Genomic DNA, 12,003 nt, shown 5'->3' on the forward strand with positions numbered 1-12,003 from the left:
ATGCTCCATGGCCCTTGTCATCACAATGATCCATGAAATTTGGGATCACATTGCTTCATGCCCTTGTCATCACAATGCTCCATGCTACTTGAAATCAAAATGATCCATGACCTCTGTCATCACAATGCTCCAAACCCTTGTGATCACAATGTTCCATAACACTTGTCATCACAATGCTCCATGATGCCTCTCATCACAATACTCCATGCCCTTTTCATCACAATGCTCCATGACTTTGTCATCACAATTCTCAATACACTTGTCATCACAATGCTCCCTGACACTTGTCATTAGAATGCTCCTTGAACCCTGTCACGAAACGTCTCCATGCCTTTTTCATCACAAGGCCCCATGCCATTTTCATCACAATGCTCCATGCCATTGTCATCAAAATACTCCACAGGCTTGTCATCAGAATGCTCCATGACAGTTGTCATCACAATTCTCCATGCACTTGTCAGCACGATGCTCCCTGACCCTTGTCATCACAATGCTCCAAGCCATTGTCATCACAAAACTCCATTGCCTTTGTCATCAGAATCCTCCAGGACACTTGGCATCACAATGCTCCATGCCATTGCCATCACAATGGGCCATTACATATGTCATCACAATGCTCCCTGACATCTGTCTTCACCATATTCCATGACCTTCTCATCACAATGCTCCATGCCCTTGTCATCACAATGTTCCTAGACCCATGTAATCACTATGGTCCATGCCCCTTTTCATCAGTATGCTCCGTGAGATTTGTCATCACAAGGCTCCATGGTTTTCTCATCAAAATGCTCCAGGACTTTTTTTTATCACAATGCTTCATGACCTTGTTATGAAAATTCTCAATGGCCCTTGTCATCATAATGCTCCAAGCCCTAGTCATCACAATGCTCCATTATATTTTCTATCACAATCCTCCATTACATTTCGCCTCACAATGCTCCATTACAGTGTCATCGCAATGGACCATGACATATGTCATCACAATGCTCCCTAACATCTGTCTTCACCATATTCCATGACATTCTCATCACAATGCTCCATGCCCTTGTCATCACAATGCACCATGTCCACAGTCATCACAATAATCAAAGCAACATATCAGACCAATGTTTCATGCCCGTGTCATCACAATGCTCCATGCCCTTGTCATCACAATGCTCCATGACCCCTGTATTCACAATGCTCCGTGACGCTTGTCATCCCAGTGCTCCATCACACCGGTCATCACAATGCTCCATGCCTTTGTCAGCAAAATGCTACATGACCTTTTCATTACAATGCTCTATGTGCTTGTCATCACAGTACTCCATGAACATTTTCATCACAATCCTCCATGAACCTTGGAATCACATTGCTTCATGCCCTTGTCATCACAATGCTCCATGATCCTTGAAATCAAAATGATCCGTGACCTCTGGCATCACAATTCTTCAAACCCTTGTGATCACAATGTTCCATAACACTTGTCATCACAACGCTCCATGATGCATGTCATCACAATATTCCATGCCCTTTTCATAACAATGCTCCGTGACCCTTGTCATCACAATGCTCCATGCCTTTGTCAGAACAATGCTCCATGACCCTTGTCATCACAATGTGCCGTGCGCTTTTCATCACAATGATCCACAACCTCGTCATCGCTATGCTCCATAAACCTTGTAATCAGAATGCTCCATGCACTTCTCATCCAAATGCTCTCTCACATGAGATATCACAATGTTCCATCACTAGTCATCACAATCCTCCCTCACCCCTGTTATCACAATGTTCCATGACCCCTGTCATCACAATGCTACATCCCCTTATCAGCACAATGTTCCTTGACCCCTGACATCACAATGTTCCATAACCCCTGTCAGCAAAATGCTCCATGACCCTTTTCATCCCAAAGCTCCATGATCCCTGGCATCACAATGTTCTATAACCCCTGTCATCAAAATATTCCATTACACTTTTCATCAAATTGCTGCATGACCCTGTCATCAAAATGCTCCCTGCCCTTCTCATCACAATGCACCACACACTTGTCATCAAAATGCTCCATGACATTTGTCATCACAAAGCTCCATGACCCTTGGCATCACAATGCTCCATGTCATTGTCATCACAATGCTCCATGAACCCTCTCATCACATTGCTTCATGCCCTTGTCATCACAATGCTCCATGCTCCTTGAAATCAAAATTATCCATGACCTCTGTCATCACAATACACCGAACCATTGTGATAACAATGTTCCATAACACTTGTCATCACAACGCTCCATGATGCCTGTCATCACAATACTCCATGCCCTTTTCATCACAATGCACCATGACCTTTGTCATCACAATTCGCAATACACTTGTCATCACAATGCTCCATGACACTTGTCGTCAGAATGCTCTTTGAACCATGTCACGAAAGGTTCCATGACTTTTTCATCACAATGCCCCATGCCGTTTTCATCACAATGTTCCAAGTCATTGTCATCAAAATACTCCAAAGCTTGTCATCAGAATGCTACATGACTCTTGTCATCATAATTCTCTATGCACTTGTCAGCAAAATGCTCCCTGACACTTGTCATCACAATGTTCCAAGCCATTGTCATCACAATGCTCCATTACATTTGTCATCAGAATCCTCCATGACACTTGGCATCACAATGCTCCATGCCATTGTCATCACAATGGGCCATTACATATGTCATCACAATGTGCCCTGACACCTCTCTTTACAATACTGCATGACCTGGTCATCACAATGCTCTATGCCCTTTTCATCACAAATCGCCATTCCAACTCTCATCGCAATAATTCATGAAACTTATTAGACCAGTGCTCCATGCCCTTGTCATCACAATGCTCCATGCCCTTGTTATCACAGTGATCCATGACCCGTGTCATCACAATGTTCCGTGATTCCAGTCATCACAATGCATCATGACCTTTGTCATCACAATGGCCCATGCCCTCATCATCAACAGTCTCTGTGACCTTCTTAAGCACAATGCTCCATGAACGTTTCATCACAATGCTCTTTGACCCTTTACATCGCAATACTCCATGAACGTTTTCACCCCAATGCTCCATGACCTTCTCATCACCATGCTCCATGACCAATATCTTCACAATGGTCCATGACCACTGTCGTCACAAAACTCCATGACACCTGACAACACAATGATCTGGGACTTTTGTCATCACAATGCTCCATGACCCCTGTCATCAACATACTCCATGAATATTTTCAGCCCAATGCTCCATGACCCTTGTCATCACAATGATCCATGAAATTTGGGATCACATTGCTTCATGCCCTTGTCATCACAATGCTCCATGCTACTTGAAATCAAAATGATCCATGACCTCTGTCATCACAATGCTCCAAACCCTTGTGATCACAATGTTCCATAACACTTGTCATCACAATGCTCCATGATGCCTCTCATCACAATACTCCATGCCCTTTTCATCACAATGCTCCATGACTTTGTCATCACAATTCTCAATACACTTGTCATCACAATGCTCCCTGACACTTGTCATTAGAATGCTCCTTGAACCCTGTCACGAAACGTCTCCATGCCTTTTTCATCACAAGGCCCCATGCCATTTTCATCACAATGCTCCATGCCATTGTCATCAAAATACTCCACAGGCTTGTCATCAGAATGCTCCATGACAGTTGTCATCACAATTCTCCATGCACTTGTCAGCACGATGCTCCCTGACCCTTGTCATCACAATGCTCCAAGCCATTGTCATCACAAAACTCCATTGCCTTTGTCATCAGAATCCTCCAGGACACTTGGCATCACAATGCTCCATGCCATTGTCATCACAATGGGCCATTACATATGTCATCACAATGCTCCCTGACATCTGTCTTCACCATATTCCATGACCTTCTCATCACAATGCTCCATGCCCTTGTCATCACAATGTTCCTAGACCCATGTAATCACTATGGTCCATGCCCCTTTTCATCAGTATGCTCCGTGAGATTTGTCATCACAAGGCTCCATGGTTTTCTCATCAAAATGCTCCAGGACTTCTTTTTATCACAATGCTTCATGACCTTGTTATGAAAATTCTCAATGGCCCTTGTCATCATAATGCTCCAAGCCCTAGTCATCACAATGCTCCATTATATTTTCTATCACAATCCTCCATTACATTTCGCATCACAATGCTCCATTACAGTGTCATCGCAATGGACCATGACATATGTCATCACAATGCTCCCTAACATCTGTCTTCACCATATTCCATGACATTCTCATCACAATGCTCCATGCTCCTTGAAATCAAAATGATCCATGACCTCTGTCATCACAATACACCAAACCATTGTGATAACAATGTCCCATAACACTTATCATCACAACACTCCATAATGCCTGTCATCACAATACTCCATGCCCTTTTCATCACAATGCACCATGACCTTTGTCATCACAATTCGCAATACACTTGTCATCACAATGCTCCATGACACTTGTCGTCAGAATGCTCCTTGAACTATGTCACGAAAGGTTCCATGACTTTTTCATCACAATGCCCCATGCCGTTTTCATCACAATGTTCCAAGTCATTGTCATCAAAATACTCCAAAGCTTGTCATCAGAATGCTACATGACTCTTGTCATCATAATTCTCTATGCACTTGTCAGCAAAATGCTCCCTGACACTTGTCATCACAATGTTCCAAGCCACTGTCATCACAATGCTCCATTTCATTTGTCATCAGAATCCTCCATGACACTTGGCATCACAATGCTCCATGCCATTGTCATCACAATGGGCCATTACATATGTCATCACAATGTGCCCTGACACCTCTCTTTACAATACTGCATGACCTGGTCATCACAATGCTCTATGCCCTTTTCATCACAAATCGCCATTCCAACTCTCATCGCAATAATTCATGAAACTTATTAGACCAGTGCTCCATGCCCTTGTCATCACAATGCTCCATGCCCTTGTTATCACAGTGATCCATGACCCGTGTCATCACAATGTTCCGTGATTCCAGTCATCACAATGCATCATGACCTTTGTCATCACAATGGTCCATGCCCTCATCATCAACAGTCTCTGTGACCTTCTTAAGCACAATGCTCCATGAACGTTTCATCACAATGCTCTTTGACCCTTTACATCGCAATACTCCATGAACGTTTTCACCCCAATGCTCCATGACCTTCTCATCACCATGCTCCATGACCAATATCATCACAATGGTCCATGACCACTGTCGTCACAAAACTCCATGACACCTGACAACACAATGATCTGGGACTTTTGTCATCACAATGCTCCATTCCCTAGCCATCACAATGCTCCATGACCCCTGTCATCCACATACTCCATGAATATTTTCAGCCCAATGCTCCATGACCCTTGTCATCACAATGATCCATGAAATTTGGGATCACATTGCTTCATGCCCTTGTCATCACAATGCTCCATGCTACTTGAAATCAAAATGATCCATGACCTCTGTCATCACAATGCTCCAAACCCTTGTGATCACAATGTTCCATAACACTTGTCATCACAATGCTCCATGATGCCTCTCATCACAATACTCCATGCCCTTTTCATCACAATGCTCCATGACTTTGTCATCACAGTTCTCAATACACTTGTCATCACAATGCTCCCTGACACTTGTCATTAGAATGCTCCTTGAACCCTGTCACGAAACATCTCCATGCCTTTTTCATCACAAGGCCCCATGCCATTTTCATCACAATGCTCCATGCCATTGTCATCAAAATACTCCACAAGCTTGTCATCAGAATGCTCCATGACCGTTGTCATCACAATTCTCCATGCACTTGTCAGCACGATGCTCCCTGACCCTTGTCATCACAATGCTCCAAGCCATTGTCATCACAAAACTCTATTGCCTTTGTCATCAGAATCCTCCAGGACACTTGGCATCACAATGTTCCATGCCATTGTCATCACAATGGGCCATTACATATGTCATCACAAAGCTCCCTGACATCTGTCTTCACCATATTCCATGACCTTCTCATCACAATGCTCCATGCCCTTGTCATCACAATGTTCCTAGACACATGTAATCACTATGGTCCATGCCCCTTTTCATCAGTATGCTCCGTGAGATTTGTCATCACAAGGCTCCATGGTTTTCTCATCAAAATGCTCCAGGACTTTTTTTTATCACAATGCTTCATGACCTTGTTATGAAAATTCTCAATGGCCCTTGTCATCATAATGCTCCAAGCCCTAGTCATCACAATGCTCCATTATATTTTCTATCACAATCCTCCATTACATTTCGCATCACAATGCTCCATTACAGTGTCATCGCAATGGACCATGACATATGTCATCACAATGCTCCCTAACATCTGTCTTCACCATATTCCATGACATTCTCATCACAATGCTCCATGCCCTTGTCATCACAATGCACCATGTCCACAGTCATCACAATAATCAAAGCAACATATCAGACCAATGTTTCATGCCCGTGTCATCACAATGCTCCATGCCCTTGTCATCACAATGCTCCATGACCCCTGTATTCACAATGCTCCGTGACGCTTGTCATCCCAGTGCTCCATCACACCGGTCATCACAATGCTCCATGCCTTTGTCAGCAAAATGCTACATGACCTTTTCATTACAATGCTCTATGTGCTTGTCATCACAGTACTCCATGAACATTTTCATCACAATCCTCCATGAACCTTGGAATCACATTGCTTCATGCCCTTGTCATCACAATGCTCCATGATCCTTGAAATCAAAATGATCCGTGACCTCTGGCATCACAATTCTTCAAACCCTTGTGATCACAATGTTCCATGACACTTGTCATCACAACGCTCCATGATGCATGTCATTACAATATTCCATGCCCTTTTCATAACAATGCTCCGTGACCCTTGTCATCACAATGCTCCATGCCTTTGTCAGAACAATGCTCCATGACCCTTGTCATCACAATGTGCCGTGCGCTTTTCATCACAATGATCCACAACCTCGTCATCGCTATGCTCCATAAACCTTGTAATCAGAATGCTCCATGCACTTCTCATCCAAATGCTCTCTCACATGAGATATCACAATGTTCCATCACTAGTCATCACAATCCTCCCTCACCCCTGTTATCACAATGTTCCATGACCCCTGTCATCACAATGCTACATCCCCTTATCAGCACAATGTTCCTTGACCCCTGACATCACAATGTTCCATAACCCCTGTCAGCAAAATGCTCCATGACCCTTTTCATCCCAAAGCTCCATGATCCCTGGCATCACAATGTTCTATAACCCCTGTCATCAAAATATTCCATTACACTTTTCATCAGCTTGCTGCATGACCCTGTCATCAGCATGCTCCCTGCCCTTCTCATCACAATGCACCACACACTTGTCATCAAAATGCTCCATGGCCTTTGTCATCACAAAGCTCCATGACCCTTGGCATCACAATGCTCCATGTCATTGTCATCACAATGCTCCATGAACCCTCTCATCACATTGCTTCATGCCCTTGTCATCACAATGCTCCATGCTCCTTGAAATCAAAATGATCCATGACCTCTGTCATCACAATACACCAAACCATTGTGATAACAATGTCCCATAACACTTGTCATCACAACACTCCATAATGCCTGTCATCACAATACTCCATGCCCTTTTCATCACAATGCACCATGACATTTGTCATCACAATTCGCAATACACTTGTCATCACAATGCTCCATGACACTTGTCGTCAGAATGCTCCTTGAACCATGTCACAAAAGGTTCCATGACTTTTTCATCACAATGCCCCATGCCGTTTTCATCACAATGTTCCAAGTCATTGTCATCAAAATACTCCAAAGCTTGTCATCAGAATGCTACATGACTCTTTTCATCATAATTCTCTATGCACTTGTCAGCAAAATGCTCCCTGACACTTGTCATCACAATGTTCCTAGCCACTGTCATCACAATGCTCCATTACATTTGTCATCAGAATCCTCCATGACACTTGGCATCACAATGCTCCTTGCCATTGTCATCACAATGGGCCATTACATATGTCATCACAATGTGCCCTGACACCTCTCTTTACAATACTGCATGACCTGGTCATCACAATGCTCTATGCCCTTTTCATCACAAATCGCCATTCCAACTCTCATCGCAATAATTCATGAAACTTATTAGACCAGTGCTCCATGCCCTTGTCATCACAATGCTCCATGCCCTTGTTATCACAGTGATCCATGACCCGTGTCATCACAATGTTCCGTGATTCCAGTCATCACAATGCATCATGACCTTTGTCATCACAATGGCCCATGCCCTCATCATCAACAGTCTCTGTGACCTTCTTAAGCACAATGCTCCATGAACGTTTCATCACAATGCTCTTTGACCCTTTACATCGCAATACTCCATGAACGTTTTCACCCCAATGCTCCATGTCCTTCTCATCACCATGCTCCATGACCAATATCATCACAATGGTCCATGACCACTGTCGTCACAAAACTCCATGACACCTGACAACACAATGATCTGGGACTTTTGTCATCACAATGCTCCATTCCCTAGCCATCACAATGCTCCATGACCCCTGTCATCCACATACTCCATGAATATTTTCAGCCCAATGCTCCATGACCCTTGTCATCACAATGATCCATGAAATTTGGGATCACATTGCTTCATGCCCTTGTCATCACAATGCTCCATGCTACTTGAAATCAAAATGATCCATGACCTCTGTCATCACAATGCTCCAAACCCTTGTGATCACAATGTTCCATAACACTTGTCATCACAATGCTCCATGATGCCTCTCATCACAATACTCCATGCCCTTTTCATCACAATGCTCCATGACTTTGTCATCACAGTTCTCAATACACTTGTCATCACAATGCTCCATTCCCTAGCCATCACAATGCTCCATGACCCCTGTCATCAACATACTCCATGAATATTTTCAGCCCAATGCTCCATGACCCTTGTCATCACAATGATCCATGAAATTTGGGATCACATTGCTTCATGCCCTTGTCATCACAATGCTCCATGCTACTTGAAATCAAAATGATCCATGACCTCTGTCATCACAATGCTCCAAACCCTTGTGATCACAATGTTCCATAACACTTGTCATCACAATGCTCCATGATGCCTCTTATCACAATACTCCATGCCCTTTTCATCACAATGCTCCATGACTTTTTCATCACAGTTCTCAATACACTTGTCATCACAATGCTCCCTGACACTTGTCATTAGAATGCTCCTTGAACCCTGTCACGAAACGTCTCCATGCCTTTTTCATCACAAGGCCCCATGCCATTTTCATCACAATGCTCCATGCCATTGTCATCAAAATACTCCACAGGCTTGTCATCAGAATGCTCCATGACCGTTGTCATCACAATTCTCCATGCACTTGTCAGCACGATGCTCCCTGACCCTTGTCATCACAATGCTCCAAGCCATTGTCATCACAAAACTCCATTGCCTTTGTCATCAGAATCCTCCAGGACACTTGGCATCACAATGGGCCATTACATATGTCATCACAATGCTCCCTGACATCTGTCTTCACCATATTCCATGACCTTCTCATCACAATGCTCCATGCCCTTGTCATCACAATGTTCCTAGACCCATGTAATCAATATGGTCCATGCCCCTTTTCATCAGTATGCTCCGTGAGATTTGTCATCACAAGGCTCCATGGTTTTCTCATCAAAATGCTCCAGGACTTTTTTTTATCACAATGCTTCATGACCTTGTTATGAAAATTCTCAATGGCCCTTGTCATCATAATGCTCCAAGCCCTAGTCATCACAATGCTCCATTATATTTTCTATCACAATCCTCCATTACATTTCGCATCACAATGCTCCATTACAGTGTCATCGCAATGGACCATGACATATGTCATCACAATGCTCCCTAACATCTGTCTTCACCATATTCCATGACATTCTCATCACAATGCTCCATGCCCTTGTCATCAAAATGCACCATGTCCACAGTCATCACAATAATCAAAGCAACATATCAGACCAATGTTTCATGCCCGTGTCATCACAATGCTCCATGCCCTTGTCATCACAATGCTCCATGACCCCTGTATTCACAATGTTCCGTGACGCTTGTCATCCCAGTGCTCCATCACACCGGTCATCACAATGCTCCATGCCTTTGTCAGCAAAATGCTACATGACATTTTCATTACAATGCTCTATGTGCTTGTCATCACAGTACTCCATGAACATTTTCATCACAATCCTCCATGAACCTTGGAATCACATTGCTTCATGCCCTTGTCATCACAATGCTCCATGATCCTTGAAATCAAAATGATCCGTGACCTCTGGCATCACAATTCTTCAAACCCTTGTGATCACAATGTTCCATAACACTTGTCATCACAACGCTCCATGATGCATGTCATCACAATATTCCATGCCCTTTTCATAACAATGCTCCGTGACCCTTGTCATCACAATGCTCCATGCCTTTGTCAGAACAATGCTCCATGACCCTTGTCATCACAATGTGCCGTGCGCTTTTCATCACAATGATCCACAACCTCGTCATCGCTATGCTCCATAAACCTTGTAATCAGAATGCTCCATGCACTTCTCATCCAAATGCTCTCTCACATGAGATATCACAATGTTCCATCACTAGTCATCACAATCCTCCCTCACCCCTGTTATCACAATGTTCCATGACCCCTGTCATCACAATGCTACATCCCCTTATCAGCACAATGTTCCTTGACCCCTGACATCACAATGTTCCATAACCCCTGTCAGCAAAATGCTCCATGACCCTTTTCATCCCAAAGCTCCATGATCCCTGGCATCACAATGTTCTATAACCCCTGTCATCAAAATATTCCATTACACTTTTCATCAAATTGCTGCATGACCCTGTCATCAAAATGCTCCCTGCCTTCTCATCACAATGCACCACACACTTGTCATCAAATTGCTCCATGACTTTGTCATCACAAAGCTCCATGACCCTTGGCATCACAATGCTCCATGTCATTGTCATCACAATGCTCCATGAACACTCTCATCACATTGCTTCATGCCCTTGTCATCACAATGCTCCATGCTCCTTGAAATCAAAATGATCCATGACCTCTGTCATCACAATACACCAAACCATTGTGATAACAATGTTCCATAACACTTGTCATCACAACGCTCCATGATGCCTGTCATCACAATACTCCATGCCCTTTTCATCACAATGCACCATGACCTTTGTCATCACAATTCGCAATACACTTGTCATCACAATGCTCCATGACACTTGTCGTCAGAATGCTCCTTGAACCATGTCACAAAAGGTTCCATGACTTTTTCATCACAATGCCCCATGCCGTTTTCATCACAATGTTCCAAGTCATTGTCATCAAAATACTCCAAAGCTTGTCATCAGAATGCTACATGACTCTTGTCATCATAATTCTCTATGCACTTGTCAGCAAAATGCTCCCTGACACTTGTCATCACAATGTTCCAAGCCATTGTCATCACAATGCTCCATTACATTTGTCATCAGAATCCTCCATGACACTTGGCGTCACAATGCTCCATGCCATTGTCATCACAATGGGCCATTACATATGTCATCACAATGTGCCCTGACACCTCTCTTTACAATACTGCATGACCTGGTCATCACAATGCTCTATGCCCTTTTCATCACAAATCGCCATTCCAACTCTCATCGCAATAATTCATGAAACTTATTAGACCAGTGCTCCATGCCCTTGTCATCACAATGCTCCATGCCCTTGTTATCACAGTGATCCATGACCCGTGTCATCACAATGTTCCGTGATTCCAGTCATCACAATGCATCATGACCTTTGTCATCACAGTGGCCCATGCCCTCATCATCAACAGTCTCTGTGACCTTCTTAAGCACAATGCTCCATGAACGTTTCATCACAATGCTCTTTGACCCTTTACATC

Source organism: Mesoplodon mirus, assembly GCF_964341445.2.
Source record: "Mesoplodon mirus genome assembly, contig: HAP1_SCAFFOLD_34, whole genome shotgun sequence".
Lineage (NCBI taxonomy): Eukaryota > Metazoa > Chordata > Mammalia > Artiodactyla > Ziphiidae > Mesoplodon > Mesoplodon mirus.